The following is a 16,639-nucleotide window of genomic DNA, read 5'->3' on the forward strand; positions in this document are numbered from 1 at the left end:
TTCGGAGCGGGCTCGCTTGAAGCAGTTGAAGCAGCATCCTTCCCAGAAGTTGCACCCTTTCTTTTTTGCCCCCGCGGCAGGTACCGATAGTCAGGGTACACAAATCCAATAGCGTCAAAAACCCTATTTAGTCTTTTCTTTTTTCGGCTCCCGAAGGCCGCAGATAATGCATTATCTTCAGACTTGGAGTATGCTCCAAGTAGTTCATCACTAGTATTTTTCAACACATTGCAGCCAGTCATCGTCTGGTTCAATAAATTGGTCTCCAAACCTGAAGGTATATTTCAATCGAACCAAACCACCTTCGCTAGGGTTAGTGATGGTTTCCTTTGGCATTTCCCAGCTATCTATCAGTGGCCATATCCTATAGGCTACATGTTCTTGAACTAAATCCCTTGTCCCGATAAAAGCGCAAACTATGCTGAACGCCCTTTGGCATGCTTCGGCTGCCTCATCAATCTCTACCTTCGGTTTGCGGAGGCCGAAGTGGGACCAGATGGGGCGCATGATGATCTCTTTAATATCTTCTCTCGCCTTCAAATCATTTTTTACATAAAACCACTCTTCCATCCAGGCCCCAGGCCACCTCTTCTGAAAAGTTGGCACTGAGCAGCTTGAGCCAGAACGAGCAACGAAGCCATAGCAAAAAAATGTTATGATACTGTTATTTACCCTAGGGCTTCATCTCATACGAAAGTTCATGCATGTTGTAAAAACATTTTGCACTTGGCTCCAGACCTTGACTTCTCACAGCCCAGACGAAGATCCCCATTCTAATAATTGCTTCAAGAGTGATCTGGTGGAGAAAAATCTGATATGTCTTCAAAACTTCAACAACAAATCTACTCAACAGGAACCGAAGCCCAGCTTTGAAGAAGCTTCGGTAGATCACAACTTCATTTTCTTTGGGGGCAGGAACAGCCCTGTCTGCGTCAGCCCTCACAATAGACATATCTTGAAAATACCTTCATCTCATATTATCAGGATGACTCTGTTTGATAGTCGATTTCCCGAAGACTGCATGACTTGGTCGCCAGGGCTGATCTTTAGAGTCTTCGCCTCCACTTTCCGCATCATAACTGTCGCTATCATCAGTATCTTCAGATAAGCCTTCTAGAATTTCCTTAGTAATCTTTTTTGTATTTGTCTTTGCTATCGATTCAACAAATCCAGCATTCTTCTCCTCAAGGAGCTTCTCCTCTTCGCTCAGCTTCGTCTCAGCAACAACTTTTTTGTCTTGAGACATCTTCTCTTCGGAAACGGCAGAAATATGTCCTTAAAGCCGAAGCTTAGAAAAGTCTAAAAAACCAAGCAAGCGTTGATAGGCAAGAGCTAAAAAATTGAAGCAAGCAAAGCAGGCGGCAGATAGCGTACCAAATGTGCTCGGGGTGAGTTCCTATTTATACGCCCACGGCGTTTCAAATTGGAGGGCCTCGTCTGTCATCGACTGTTGCTATTCTAGCAAAGGGAAGGTGTTTTTTAGACCTTCGGCTTAAGGCCTTCGTCCATATCGCAATTTGAATTTGTTATTCTAACAAATTAATATTTTGAGGGGTTACTGTTGGCGGCCTTCGTCTTCCGAAGGTCCTCAAAAACATGATTTAACAATGTTTCTGGAGTATAATACATGAACAGGTACCTTCGGACTCGGATCAGAACCACAGTGTGAGAAGCACAAAGAATACGAAGGTTGACGTAGCACCGAAGCTACGCGCAAGGGAGCTTCGGCATGACAGCAGAAAAAGGAACCGACTTAAAGAGGAAAAGGCCATTTAGACCTCGATGGATCACTATAGAGTCATTAGCAAATGTAAAGGGCATGGGTGTAATTTTACATGGGCTGCGTCCCGTGCTTATAAATAGATGAACAGTGCTCTCGTACTGTTCACGCTGACTTGGCATTTGCTTTTGCGTCACGCTCGTACCTTTACCTTCTTTCAAACCGAAGGTACATTTGTAATTTGATATCATTTCTATTTTTCCATGATAATAAAATAGAAATGAGTTGATAATGCTACATAATTGTTCATGTTATCTCTTACATTCCATATGATTCTCCTTTTATTATCATATGCTGCAATGATGAAGGTATGTCCTTCATGACCTTCGTCTGAAGATCATTATATCCTAAGGGAAATAATGTCTCGAAGGATGAAGGGCATTAACATTTAACATTTTTATGTTGCCTTGTTCTTAACTCATAGCATTTGAGAACAAGTCCCCAACAGGGACTTTGCTCAGATTGTAGCCAAAGTCCCTGAGGGTTTGCCTCATCCAAAGTAGTTGCGTGCAACACTGTCCTGCGGCAACGTACTCGGCCTCAACGATGGATAGGGCAACAGATGTTTGTTTCTTGGAACTCCAGGACACGAGGGACCTTCCTAGAAACTGGCATGTCCCTGATGTACTCTTCCTATCAACCTTGCACCCGGCATAGTCAGAGTCTGAGTATCCAATCAAGTCAAAGGTAGACCCATTTGGATACCAGATCCCGAAGCAAGGCGTAGAAACTAAATACCTAAGAATTCGCTTAACGGCCACAAGGTGACATTCCTTGGGGTCGGATTGAAATCTAGCACACATGCATACACTAAGCATAATGTCCGGTCTACTAGCACAAAGATAAAGTAATGAACCTATCATTGACCGGTATACCTTTTGATCAACGGGCTTACCTCCTTTGTTGAGGTCGAGATGTCCGTCAGTTCCCATTGGTGTCTTCATGGGCTTAGCGTCCTTCATCCCAAACCTCTTGAGAAGATCTTGAGTGTACTTCGTTTGGGAGATGAAGGTGCCGTCCTTGAGTTGCTTCACTTGGAATCCAAGGAAGTAGGTCAACTCGCCCATCATTAACATCTCAAACTTTTGCATCATCACCCTGCTAAACTGCTCACAAGACTTTTGGTTAGTAGAACCAAATATTATGTCATCGACATAAATTTGGCAAACAAAAAGGTCACCATCACAAGTCTTTGTAAAAAGAGTGGGATCAGCTTTCCCACCTTGAAAGCATTAGCAACTAAGAAATCTCTAAGGCATTCATACCATGCTCTTGGGACTTGCTTAAGTCCATAAAGCGCCTTAGAGAGCTTATATACATGGTCGGGATACCTGTCATCCTCAAAGCGAGGGGGTTGTTCCACGTATACCTCCTCCTTGATTGGCCCATTGAGGAAAGCGCTCTTTACGTCCATTTGGAACAGCCTAAAGGAATGGTGAGCAGCATAGGCTAATAATATCCGAATTGACTCTAGCCTAGCTACAGGAGCAAAAGTCTCCTCAAAATCCAAACCTGCAACTTGGGCATAACCTTTTGCCACAAGTCGAGCCTTGTTTCTTGTCACCACTCCGTGCTCGTCTTGCTTGTTGCAGAACACCCACTTGGTTGCCACAACGTTTTGCTTTGGACGCGGCACCAGGCTCCAGACTTCATTCCTTTTGAAGTTGTTGAGCTCTTTGTGCATGGCCAACACCCAGTCCGGATCCTGCTAGGCCTCTTCTACCCTGAAAGGCTCAATAGAAGAAACAAATGAGTAATGCTCACAAAAATTAGCTAATCATGAGCGAGTGGTTACTCCCTTGTTGATGTCACCCAGAATCTGATCAACGGGGTGATGTCTTTGGATCGTCGCTCGGACTTGAGTTGGAGGGACCCATGGTGCTTCTTCCTCCATAACCTGTTCTTTTTGTGCTCCCCCTTGATCCTGCCCTTCTTCTTGAGGTACCTGTTCATCGTCTTGAGTTGGGGGATGCACCCTTGTCGAGGAAGATGGTTGATCTTGTTCCTGTAGTTCCTGTGGTCGCACATCACCTATCGCCATCGTATGCATTGCGGCCGTCGAAATTTCTTCTTCATCTATATCATCAAGATCAACTTGTTCTCTTGGAGAGCCATTAGTCTCATCAAATACAACGTCGCTAGAGACTTCAACTAATCTCGATGATTTGTTGAAGACCGTATACGCCTTTGTATTTGAGTCATATCCTAGTAAAAACCCTTCTACTGCCTTGGGAGCAAATTTTGAATGTCCACCTTTCTTCACCAGAATGTAGCATTTGCTCCCAAATACACGAAAATAAGAGACATTGGGTTTGTTACCAGTAAGGAGTTCGTAGGAGGTCTTCTTGAGGAGACGGTGCAGGTAGAGCCGATTTATGGCATGGCATGCTGTGTTCACAGCTTCCGACCAAAACCGCACAGGCGTCTTGAACTCTCCAAGCATCATTCTCGCCATGTCGATTAGCATCCTATTCTTCCTCTCTACTACACCATTTTGTTGTGGTGTGTAGAGAGCGGAGAACTCATGCTTGATGCCTTCCTCTTCAAGAAACTCTTCAACTTGTAGATTCTTCAACTCGGACCCATTGTCGCTTCTTATCTTCTTCACCTTTAGCTCAAACTCATTTTGAGCTCTCCTTAAGAAGCGCTTTAGGTTCCCTTGGGTTTCTGATTTGTCCTGCAAAAAGAATACCCAAGCAAAGCGGGAAAAATCATCAACTATTACAAGACCATACTTATTTCCTCCTATGCTGAGATAGGCAATGGGACCGAAGAGATCCATATGAAGAAGTTCCAGTGGTCTTGACGTTGTCATCACATTTTTGCTATGATGAGTGCTTCCCACTTGTTTCCCTGCCTGACATGCTACACAAGGTCTGTCTTTCTCAAAACAGACATCGGTTAGTCCTAACACATGATCTCCCTTTAGAAGCTTATGAAGGTTCTTCATCCCAACATGTGCTAGACGGTGATGCCAAAGCCAGCCCATATTAGTCTTAGCTATTAAGCATGCATCTATATCGGCATTCTCTTTCGAAAAATCAACTAAATAGAGCTTGCCATCTAGTACACCCTTAAAATCTAGTGAACCATCACTTCTTCTAAAAATTGATACATCTACATTTGTGAATAAACAATTATAACCCATGTTACATAATTGGCTCACAGATAACAAATTATACCCGAGCAATTCAACTAAAAACACATTAGATATAGAATGCTCGGATGTGATGGCTATCTTTCCTAATCCTTTGACCTTGCCTTGGTTCCCATCTCCAAACATGACCGAATCCTAGGAATCCTTGTTTTTGACGTAGGAGGTGAACATTTTCTTCTCCCCCATCATGTGGTTCGTGCATCTGCTGTCAATAATCCAGCTTGAGCCCCCAGATGCATAAACCTGCAAGGCAATTTAAGCTTGGGTTTTAGGTACCCAACTCTTGTTGGATCCTACAAGGTTAGTCACAATAACTTTTGGAACCCAAATACAAGTCTTGTCTCCCTTTTATTTGGATCCCAATTTTCTAGCTACTACTTTTGCATTTTTACATGAAAGTACAAAGGAAGTATCGCAAGCATGATAAACAGTAGTAGGTCCATTGCAAACTTTTCAAGAAGCATGAGAAGTAGCATAATTTCTCCTAGGCCTACTTCTACCATGAACAAAAGCAGAACTAGATGCAAACATAGCATGTGAAGCAACATAATTATAACTCCTATTATAATGAGAAACTTTCTTAACATGAGCATAAAGATAGGCATGCTTCTTTTGATCATGTGAGCTACTGGCCATAGGAGCCTTCCCTTTCCCTTTGTGATCGGAAGTCCTTTGGCTTGTTAAGTTCTTGGTTTCCTTTCAAAAACCAAGTACATCCTTAATTGAGGGGTGTCTACCAACAGTGTAGGCATCCCTAGCAAATTTTAATTTCTCATAATCATCTTTGCAAGTCTTAAGTTGAGCATTAAGACTTGCAACCTCATTGTTTAATTTAGCAATAGAAGTAACTTGTTCATCACACGCATTAACATCAAAGTCTTTACATCTATTGCAAATAATGACATGTTCTACGCATGAACTAGTTTCATTAACTTTCTCTAGCTTAGCATTTAATTCAACATTTAAATTCTTTAAGCTAGAAATGGATTCATGACATGAAGACAGCTCAGATGATAGTATTTCATTTTTCTTAAAATCTAAAGCAAGAGATTCTTGAACACTAACAAACTTGTCATGTTCCTCATATAGAATATCCTCTTGCTTTTCTAGCAGTCTATCCTTTCCATTAAGAGCATCGATTAGTTCATTAATTTTTTCTACTTTAGCTCTATCTAATCCCTTAAACAAATTAGTGTAATCTACCTCATCATCGGAAGGTTCCTCATCGCTAGAAGAAGAGTACTTAGGAGTGTCTCGAATACGTACCTTCTTCTCCTTAGCCATAAGGCATGTATGGCGTTCGTTGGGGAAGAGCGAGGATTTGTTGAAGGCCGAGGCAGCTAGTCCTTCATCCTCAGAGTCAGAGGAGGAGCAGTCGGAATCCCATTCCTTCCCGATGTGCGCCTCGCCCTTAGCCATCCTATAGTTCTTCTTCTTCTCTCTTTTCCCATGCTTTTCTTGTGCCTGGTCATTATTGTTATCGGGGCATTATGCTATAAAATGACTAGTCTTACCGCATTTGAAGCGGGAGCGTTTTCCCCTTGACTTGTTTTTGTTGGGGTACTCCTTGTGTCCTTTTAGCGCGGTCTTGAAGCGCTTGATGATGAGTGACATCTCATCTTCATTGAGCCCAGCAGCCTCCATTTGTGCCACCTTGCTTGGTAGTGCCTCCCTACTGCTGGTTGCTTTGAGAGCAACGGGCTGTGGCTCGTAGACGGGTAGTGGACCGTTTAGTGCATCGTCCACGTATCGAGCTTCTTTCACCATCATACGCCTGCTTACGAATTTTCCGAGTATCTCCTTGGGCATCATCTTGGTGTACCTAGGGATTTCACGAATAAGATTCACAAGATGGGGGACAATAACTGTAAATGACTTGAGCATGAGTCGGACAACGTCATGATCCGTCCATCTTGTGCTTCCATAGCTTCGGATTTTGTTGACCAGAGTCTTGAGCCTGTTGTAGGTCTGTGTTGGATCCTCTCCCGTGATCATCGCGAACCTCCCCAGCTCGCCTTCCACCAGCTCCATTTTGGTAATCATGGTGGTATCATTTCCCTCATGAGATATCTTGAGGGTGTCCCATATTTGTTTGGCGTTGTCCAAGCCTCTCACCTTATTGTATTCATCCCTGCAAAGAGATGCTAGCAAAACAGTAGTGGCTTTGGCATTTTTATAAATTTGTTCATTTATAATCACAGGGTTATCAGTACTATCAAAATGCATCCCATTCTCTACAATTTCCCAAATACTAGGATGGAGAGAAAATAGATGACTACGCATTTTATGGCTCCAAAATGAATAGACTTCTCCATCAAAGTGTGGACGTTTTCCAAGGGGAATTGATTCTCTTGCCACGAATTGCTCAAATGATGAGGATGACGTTTGGAAGCAAACTCAAATCAATATTGGCAAGGAAACTTTAGAGAGAGGAAATAGGGAAAACAAATCAAATGGAAATCAACACAAGTGAACACGGTGATTTGTTTTACCGAGGTTCGGTTCCAAAGAACCTAGTCCCCGTTGAGGAGGCCACAAAGGCCGGATCTATTCCAACCCTTTCCCTCTCTCAAACGGTCACTTAGACCGAGTGAGCCTTTTCCTTAATCACATGGGTCACTAGACCCCGCAAGGACCACCACACACTTAGGTGTCTCTTGCTAGCTTTACAAATCACTTAGGAAATAGAATGGGAAGGAAGAAGGCAATCCAAGCAACAAGAGCGCAAATGAACACAACTCTCTCTCTCTCTCTCTCTCAAGTCACTAAGTGGTTGAGTTGATTTTGGGACTTGGAGAGGATTTGATCTTTGGAATTGTGTCTTAGAGTGAATGCTATTGCTCTTGTATTTGTAATACCACTTTGTAAGAAAAAAACTAAAAGGAGAACTGTTATTCCTTTATATATGTGTGTGTTATCTATATTTATCATTTCATGTGAACATCACATTTAAACAAATAAATAAATGACAAAAGACACCCAAAAATGATACATGCATCATGGTGGGGTTTTATTTTGTGTGCATTTTGTGACAACATAGAATAATGTGAAAAGAAATATATTAAAGTCCAAAGTGGAATTTGACATCTAAAAGAAATTCTAGAAATTAGAAAAAGAGAACAAAATAAATATAATGTGGAGAAAAATAAGTAAATAAAGATATGTGATTCCTATACTAGGGTTTGAATTTGTATAATTGACTCAAAGGTGAAACTCATATTCAAATTCAAATTTAGATTCAAAAGAGTTAAGGAGAAAAGAAAACAGAAAATAAAACATAAAAGAAAAAGGAAAAGAGAACTTACCTGGGCTTCGGAACTCATTTCGGCCCACCAGAAGAAGCCACCCACATGACCCACTGAGATGTTAGTGCGAGTTAATCAAGTTTATGAAGCGAGCTCTTGCGAACACAAACAATCGCAGAGAAGAGCAACACAAGAGACACGCGATTTTTATCCCGTCGTTCGGCCAAGTAACACTTGCCTACTTCCACGTTGTGGCGTCCCAATGGACGAGGGTTGCACTCAACCCCTTTCAAGTGATCCGATGATCAACTTGAATACCACAGTCTTTTCCTTTTGAGATCTTTTCCCGTTTGCGAGGAATCTCCACAAGTTGGAGCCTCTCGCCGTTACAAAGCTTTGATCACAAGAAGTACAAGAGTAAGGGAGGGAAAGCAACGCACACAAGACTCGAATCTGTAGCGCACACACGCACACTTAGCCAAGACTAGAGCTCAAAACACAGCACATGGAGTTCTCAACTCGAATTGAGCTCAAATCGCTAACACAACGAATCAAATGCGTGGAGGCGGAGTCTGTGAGTCTTAGGATGTTTCATGAATGCTTGGTGTCCTGCTTCATGCGCCTAGGGTCCCTTTTATAGCCCCAAGGCAGCTAGGAGCAGTTGGAGATCAACTTGGAAGGCTATTCTTGCCTTCTGTCGAGTGGTGCACCGGACAGTTTGCGCGATCTCCTTCCATATCGGGCGTGGCCGACCGTTGGGCCTCAGGATCGGTTGGCGCACCGGACACTGTCCGGTGCACACCAGACACTGTCCGGTGCACACCAGACAGTCCGGTGTGCCCAACCGACCGGTGGAGTTGGCCATGTGTCGCCCACTGATTGCGCTGGCGACCGTTGGCTCGAGCGGCTCTGACTCACCGGACTGTCCAGTGATTTTTAGCCGCGGCGCTTCCGGTCTGGTGCACTGGACAGTCCGGTGTAGATTTCTTTCCTGTTCTGGCGCAGCCGACCGTTGACGATTTAGAGCCGTTGGCGCACCGGACAGTCCGGTGCACACCGGACAGTCCGGTGCCCCCATCAGACCGTTGGCCCGGCCACGCGTCACGCGCGGATTGCGCGGCCGACCGTTGGCTCACCGAATAGTCCGGTGCACCATCGGACAGTCCGGTGATTTATAGTCGTACGCCGCCGTTCAATTCCCGAGAACGGCCTTTTCACCAGAGCCAGCCTGGCGCACCGGACACTGTCCGGTGCACCACCGGACAGTCCGGTGCACCCAGACTGAGCAGAGTCTTGGCTGCTCGAGCCAAGCCTTTTCCATTTGTCATTTCTCTGATTCTAGCACTTAGACAAATATGTTAGTACACAAAAACCAATGTACTAAGTCTAGAATCATACATTTGTATTGATTTGCACTTTGTCCACCATTTGGCATAGTTTAACACATAAACATTTGTGTTGAACACTTAATCACCAAAATACTTAGAAATGGCCCAAGGGCACATTTCCCTTTCAATCTCCCCCTTTTTGGTGATTAATGCCAACACAACAAAAAGCAACATATAGAAGTGCAACATCAATGCAAATGAGAACAAGAATTTGTTTTGATTCAAATTTGGCATATTTGGATCATTCTTTGCCACCACTTGGTTTGTTTTTGCAAATCAAATGCAATTTCCTATCTCTAAGTCAAATTCACTTGTTGAGGTATAGAGAGAGGTATTCCAAGAGAATTTGATCAAAGATTCAAACACTCCCCCTTTTTCCCATAATCAAACATTCTCCCCACAAGAGACCAACTTTTGACAAAAAGAGACACTTAGAGTATTTTGACAAAACAAAAGTTCTAACTCTACTATTTTTAGAGTAATTTGACAAAACAAAAGTTCTAACTCTACTATTTTCAAAATTCTCAAGTGGTAGCTGATCCATTTGCTTTAGCCCTTAATTTCTCCCCCTTTGGCATCAAGCACCAAAACGGGATCATTTTTTGCCCTTAAACCCCATTGCCTCACCAATATCTTCAAATAAGAATAAAAGGCAATAAGAGTATAGAGATGAACTTGAAGTAAGTTACCCTCTCATCGAAGTGCAGTGGAAGTCTTTCATGGTCCAAGTCCACCTTTCCCTTTCAATGCACCTTTGAGACTAATTTAAGAATACTCAAGCACATGGTTAGTCTCAAAGGATCAAGTTGTAGCACATCTCCCCCTAAATATGTGCATCACTTACACATGGACTTTTGAGGTCCAGGGAGTGCTTGTTCAACTTGAGCACCATAAGTAAACAACAAAATGCATAAGGAACATGATCAAGGCAGAAAACACATGTAGGCTATAAATCAATCCAAGTTCCGCGAATCTAAGACATTTAGCTCACTACGCAACTTGCAAAAGGTCTTCTCATCTAGAGGCTTGGTAAAGATATCGGCTAGCTGGTTCTCGGTGCTAACATAAAACACTTCGATATCTCCCTTTTGTTGATGGTCTCTCAAGAAGTGATGCCGGATGTCTATGTGCTTTGTGCGGCTATGTTCAACAGGATTATCCGCCATGCGGATAGCACTCTCATTATCACATAGGAGTGGGACTTTGCTCAGATTGTAGCCAAAGTCCCGGAGGGTTTGCCTCATCCAAAGTAGTTGTGTGCAACACTGTCCTGCGGCAACATACTCGGCCTCGGCGGTGGATAGGGCAACGGAAGTTTGTTTCTTAGAACTCCAAGACACCAGGGACCTTCCTAAGAATTGGCACGTCCCTGATGTACTCTTCCTATCAACCTTACATCCAGCATAATCGGAGTCTGAATATCTAATTAAGTCAAAGGTAGACCCCTTTGGATACCAGATCCCGAAGCAAGGCGTAGCGACTAAATATCTAAGAATTCGCTTCACGACCACTAAGTGACACTCCCTTGGATCGGATTGAAATCTAGCACACATGCATACACTAAGCATAATATCCGGTCTACTAGCACATAAGTAAAGCAAGGAACCTATCATAGACCAGTATGCTTTTTGATCAACGGACTTACCTCCTTTGTTGAGGTCGACGTGTCCGTCAGTTCCCATTGGAGTCTTTGCGGGCTTGGCATCCTTCATCCCAAACCGCTTGATCAAGTCTTGCGTGTACTTCGTTTGGGAGATGAAAGTGCCATCCTTGAGTTGCTTCACTTGGAACCCAAGGAAGTAGTTTAGCTCGCCCATCATCGACATTTCAAACTTTTGAGTCATCACCCTGCTAAACTCTTCACAAGACTTTTGGTTAGTAGAACCAAATATTATGTCATCGACATAAATTTGGCACACAAATAAGTCACCATCACAAGTCTTAGTGAATAAAGTTGGATCGGCTTTCCCAACCTTGAAAGCATTAGCAATTAAAAAGTCTCTAAGGCATTCATACCATGCTCTTGGGGCTTGCTTAAGTCCATAGAGCGCCTTAGAGAGCTTACACACGTGGTTGGGGTACCGTTCATCCTCAAAGCCGGGGGGTTGCTCTACGTACACCTCCTCCTTGATTGGCCCGTTGAGGAAAGCGCTCTTCACATCCATTTGGAACAACCTGAAAGAATGGTGAGTGGCATAGGCTAACAATATGCGAATTGACTCTAGCCTAGCCACAGGAGCAAAAGTCTCCTCAAAGTCCAAACCTACGACTTGGGCATAACCTTTTGCCACAAGTCGTGCCTTGTTCCTTGTCACCACCCCGTGCTCGTCCTGTTTGTTGCAGAACACCCACTTGGTTCCCACAACGTTTTGCTTGGGACGTGGCACCAGTGTCCAAACTTCATTTCTCTTGAAATTATTGAGCTCCTCCTGCATGGCCAACACCCAGTCCGGATCTAGCAAGGCCTCTTCTACCCTGAAAAGCTCAATAGAAGAGACAAAGGAGTAATGCTCACAAAAATTAACTAATCTAGAGCGAGTGGTTACTCCCTTGCTAATATCACCCAGAATTTGGTCGACGGGATGATTCCGTTGAATCGTCGCTCGGACTTGGGTTGGAGGTGCTTGAGGTGCTTCTTCCTCCATAACATGATCATCTTGTGCTCCCCCTTGATCACATGCCTCTTCTTGATGAACCTGTTCATCATCTTGAGTTGGGGGTTGCACCATTGTTGAGGAAGAAGGTTGATCTTGCTCCTTTTGTTCCTGTGGCCGCACATCTCCAGTTGCCATGGTGTGTATTGCGGTCGTTGGAACGTCTTCTTCATCTACATCATTAAGATCAACAACTTGCTCTCTTGGAGAGCCATTAGTCTCATCAAATACAACGTCGCTAGAGACTTCAACTAAACCCGATGATTTGTTGAAGACCCTATACGCCTTTGTATTTGAGTCATAACCTAACAAAAACCCTTCTACAGCTTTGGGAGCAAACTTAGAATTTCTACCTTTCTTCACTAGAATATAACATTTACTCCCAAAAACACGAACATATGACACATTGGGTTTGTTACCGGTTAGAAGCTCATATGACGTCTTCTTGAGGAGGCGATGAAGGTAGACCCGGTTTATGGTGTGGCAAGCCGTGTTCACGGCTTCCGAGCAAAATCGCTCGGGGGTCTTGAACTCTCCAAGCATCGTCCTTGCCATGTCAATGAGCGTCCTGTTCTTCCTCTCTACCACACCATTTTGCTGTGGTGTGTAGGGAGCGGAGAACTCGTGCTTGATTCCTTCCTCCTCAAGGTACTTCTCCACTTGAAGGTTCTTGAACTCGGACCCGTTGTCGCTCCTTATCTTCTTCACTTTGAGCTCAAACTCATTTTGAGCTCTCCTTAGGAAGCGCTTGAGGGTCCCTTGGGTTTCTGTTTTATCCTGCAAAAAGAATACCCAAGTGAAGAGGGAAAAATCATCAACAATTACTAAACCATACTTACTTCCCCCGATGCTAAGGTAGGCGACGGGTCCGAAGAGGTCCATATGCAGCAGCTCCAGGGGTCTTGATGTAGTCATCACGTTCTTGCTGTGATGAGCATTTCCCACTTGTTTACCTGCTTGACAAGCTGCACAAGGTCTATCTTTTTCGAAAGTCACATTTGTTAGACCTAACACATGTTCTCCTTTTAGAAGTTTGTGAAGGTTCTTCATCCCCACATGTGCTAAACGGCGATGCCACAGCCAGCCCATGCTAGTCTTAGCAATTAAGCATGCATCTAGATCGGCCTCCTCTTTTGCAAAATCAACTAAATAAAGTTTGCCGTCTAGTACACCCTTAAAAGCTAGTGAACCATCACTTCTTATAAAGACAGACACATCTACATTTGTGAATAAGCAATTATAACCCATATTACAAAGTTTACTAACGGACAATAGGTTATACCCGAGCGACTCAACTAAAAACACATTAGAAATAGAGTGCTGGGATGAAATAGCAATCTTTTCTAGTCCTTTAACCTTGCCTTGGTTCCCATCACCGAATATGATTGAATCATGGGAATCCTTGTTCTTGACGTAGGAGGTGAACATCTTCTTCTCCCCCGTCATGTGGTTTGTGCATCCGCTGTTGATAATCCAGCTTGAGCCCCCGGATGCATAAACCTGCAAGGCAAATTTAGGCTTGGGTCTTAGGTGCCCAACTTGTGTTGGGTCCTACAAGGTTAGTAACAATGGTCTTAGGGACACAAATGGAAGTTTTATCTCCCTTGCATTTTGCCCCTAATTTCCTAGCAATCACTTTCTTATTATTCCTACAAATTGCAAAAGAAGCATTGCAAGCATGATAAATTGTAGAAGGTTTATTACTTGGTTTTCTAGGTACATGAACAACATTTCTCCTAGGCATATCTTTACCATGCACAAAGGAAGAACTTGAAGCAAACATGGCATTTGAATCATAAGAACAATTCCTATAAGCATTTCTGGAGAATTTTCTATCACTATAAATGAAAGCATGATTCTTTTGAACACTATTAGCCATATGGGCCTTCCCTTTCTCCTTTGCGGAGATGGGAGCCTTATGACTTGTTGAGTTCTTGGCTTCCCTCTTAAAGCCAAACCCATCCTTAATTGAGAGGTGTCTACCAATAGTGTAGGCATCCCTTGCAAATTTTAGTTTATCAAATTCATTTTTGCTAGTCTTAAGTTGGGCATTAAGACTAGCCACATCATCATTTAATTTGGAAATGGAATTTAAGTGTTCACTACAAGCAACAACATTAAAATCCTTACACCTATTACAAATTACTACATGATCAATGCATGAGCTAGATTTATTAGCTACTTCTAACTTAGCATTCAAGTCATCATTAATACTCTTTAAGTTAGAAATAGATTCATGGCATGTAGATAGTTCACATGAAAGCATTTCATTTCTTTTAACTTCTAGAACAAGAGAATTTTGTGCACTAACAAATTTATCATGCTCTTCATATAAAAGATCCTCTTGTTTTTCTAACAATCTATTTTTCTCATTCAAGGCATCAATTAATTCATTGATCTTATCAATTTTAGTTCTATCTAAACCTTTGAATAAACTAGCATAGTCTACTTCATCATCACTAGACTCATCATCACTTGAAGAAGCATATGTAATAGTACTTCTAGTATTTACCTTCTTCTCCTTTGCCATGAGGCATGTGTGATGCTCGTTGGGGAAGAGAGCCGACTTGTTGAAGGCTGAGGCGGCGAGTCCTTCATTGTCGGAGTCGGACGAGGAGCAATCCGAATCCCACTCCTTTCCAAGGTGTGCCTCGCCCTTCGCCTTTTTGTAGGTCTTCTTCTTTTCCCACTTTCCGCTCTTCCCTTGTTCCTGGTCACTATCATTATCGGGACAGTTAACAATAAAGTGACCAATCTTACCACACTTGAAGCAGGAGCGCTTCCCCTTCGTCTTGCTCTTCTTGGGATGCTCCTTGCGACCTTTGAGCGCCATCTTGAAGCGCTTGATGATGAGGGCCATTTCATCTTCATTTAGCCTGGCCGCCTCAACTTGCGCCACCTTGCTAGGTAGCGTCTCCCTGCTACTTGTTGCTTTGAGAGCAACGGTTTGGGGCTCGTAGATTAGGCCATTCAACGCCTCATCAACGTACGTCGCCTCCTTGATCATCATTCGCCCGCTTACAAATTTTCCAAGTATTTTCTCGGGTGTCATCTTGATGTACCTAGGATTCTCACGAATAGATTTTACAAGATGAGGATCAAGGATAGTGAAGGACCTTAGCATGAGTCGGACGACGTCGTGGTCCGTCCATCTCGTGCTTCCATAGCTTCTTATCTTGTTGACCAGGGTCTTGAGCCTATTGTACGTTTGAGTTGGCTCCTCTCCCCTAATCATTGCGAACCTTCCTAGTTCGCCTTCCACCAACTCCATCTTGGTGAGCATGGTGACGTCGTTCCCCTCATGCGAGATCTTGAGGGTGTCCCAGATCTGCTTGGCGTTGTCCAAGCCGCTCACCTTATTGTACTCTTCCCTGCACAAGGATGCTAAAAGAACAGTAGTAGCTTGTGCATTTTTATGGATTTGTTCATTGATAAACATGGAGTTATCGGAACTATCAAATTGCATCCCATTTTCTACTATCTCCCATATACTTGGATGAAGAGAAAACAAGTGGCTACGCATTTTGTGACTCCAAAATCCGTAGTCCTCTCCATCAAAGTGTGGGGGTTTACCAAGTGGAATGGAAAGCAAATGAGCATTTGAATTATGTGGAATACGAGAATAATCAAAAGAAAAGTTTGAGTTAACCATTTTCTTTTTCTCCTCGTATTCGTCGTCCTTTTGAGAAGAGGAAGATTCGTCGCTGTCATAGTAGACAACCTTCTTGATGCGCCTCTTCTTCTTTTCGTCTTTCTTCTTTTGACTTGAGCCGGAGTCATTGACTTTGTCGTCCCTTGGCTCGTTGAAGATGGACTCCTTCTCATTGTCGTTGACCACCATCCCCTTTCCCTTAGGATTGTAACACCCTGGGGTCCACAAACACCTCGGAATGGTACTAAACAACACTTCTGACATCTATATATAAAATTTCAGCAGCATCCCCTTTGCAAAATTGCATAAATGAGGGGGCAACAGTGTATAAACATATATCATGACAAAAACATACTAAGTATTATTAAGCGGCTTGCAAAGAGAAATTAAACATACGACATGAACTGAATTAACTAGTGCGCACGACTAGTAAAAAACAAACTTCCTTTGACAATAAGTTTCTAATTAAATCATGGCTGCGCCTGGGCAGCGTTATTGTGAGAGTGAAAGTGGACGTGCTGCTACTCCCCTCATTCCCAACATGTATCAAGTACCTGCATTGAGTAATGCAAGAGTGAGATGACACATCTCAGCAAGTAAAATAATATCAAACTGTTTAACCACATAAGAACATTGTTTTACCACCACTTGATTCCACAACTTTCTTATTACGAAGGTGCAGCACGTATACAACGTACAACACACCTAGTCACCACACCTCGCAGGTAGAAACCACAATAGTAACATAGTAATGTCACACTTC

This window comes from Zea mays, chromosome 2, assembly GCF_902167145.1.
Source record: "Zea mays cultivar B73 chromosome 2, Zm-B73-REFERENCE-NAM-5.0, whole genome shotgun sequence".
Classification (NCBI taxonomy): Eukaryota; Viridiplantae; Streptophyta; class Magnoliopsida; order Poales; family Poaceae; genus Zea; species Zea mays.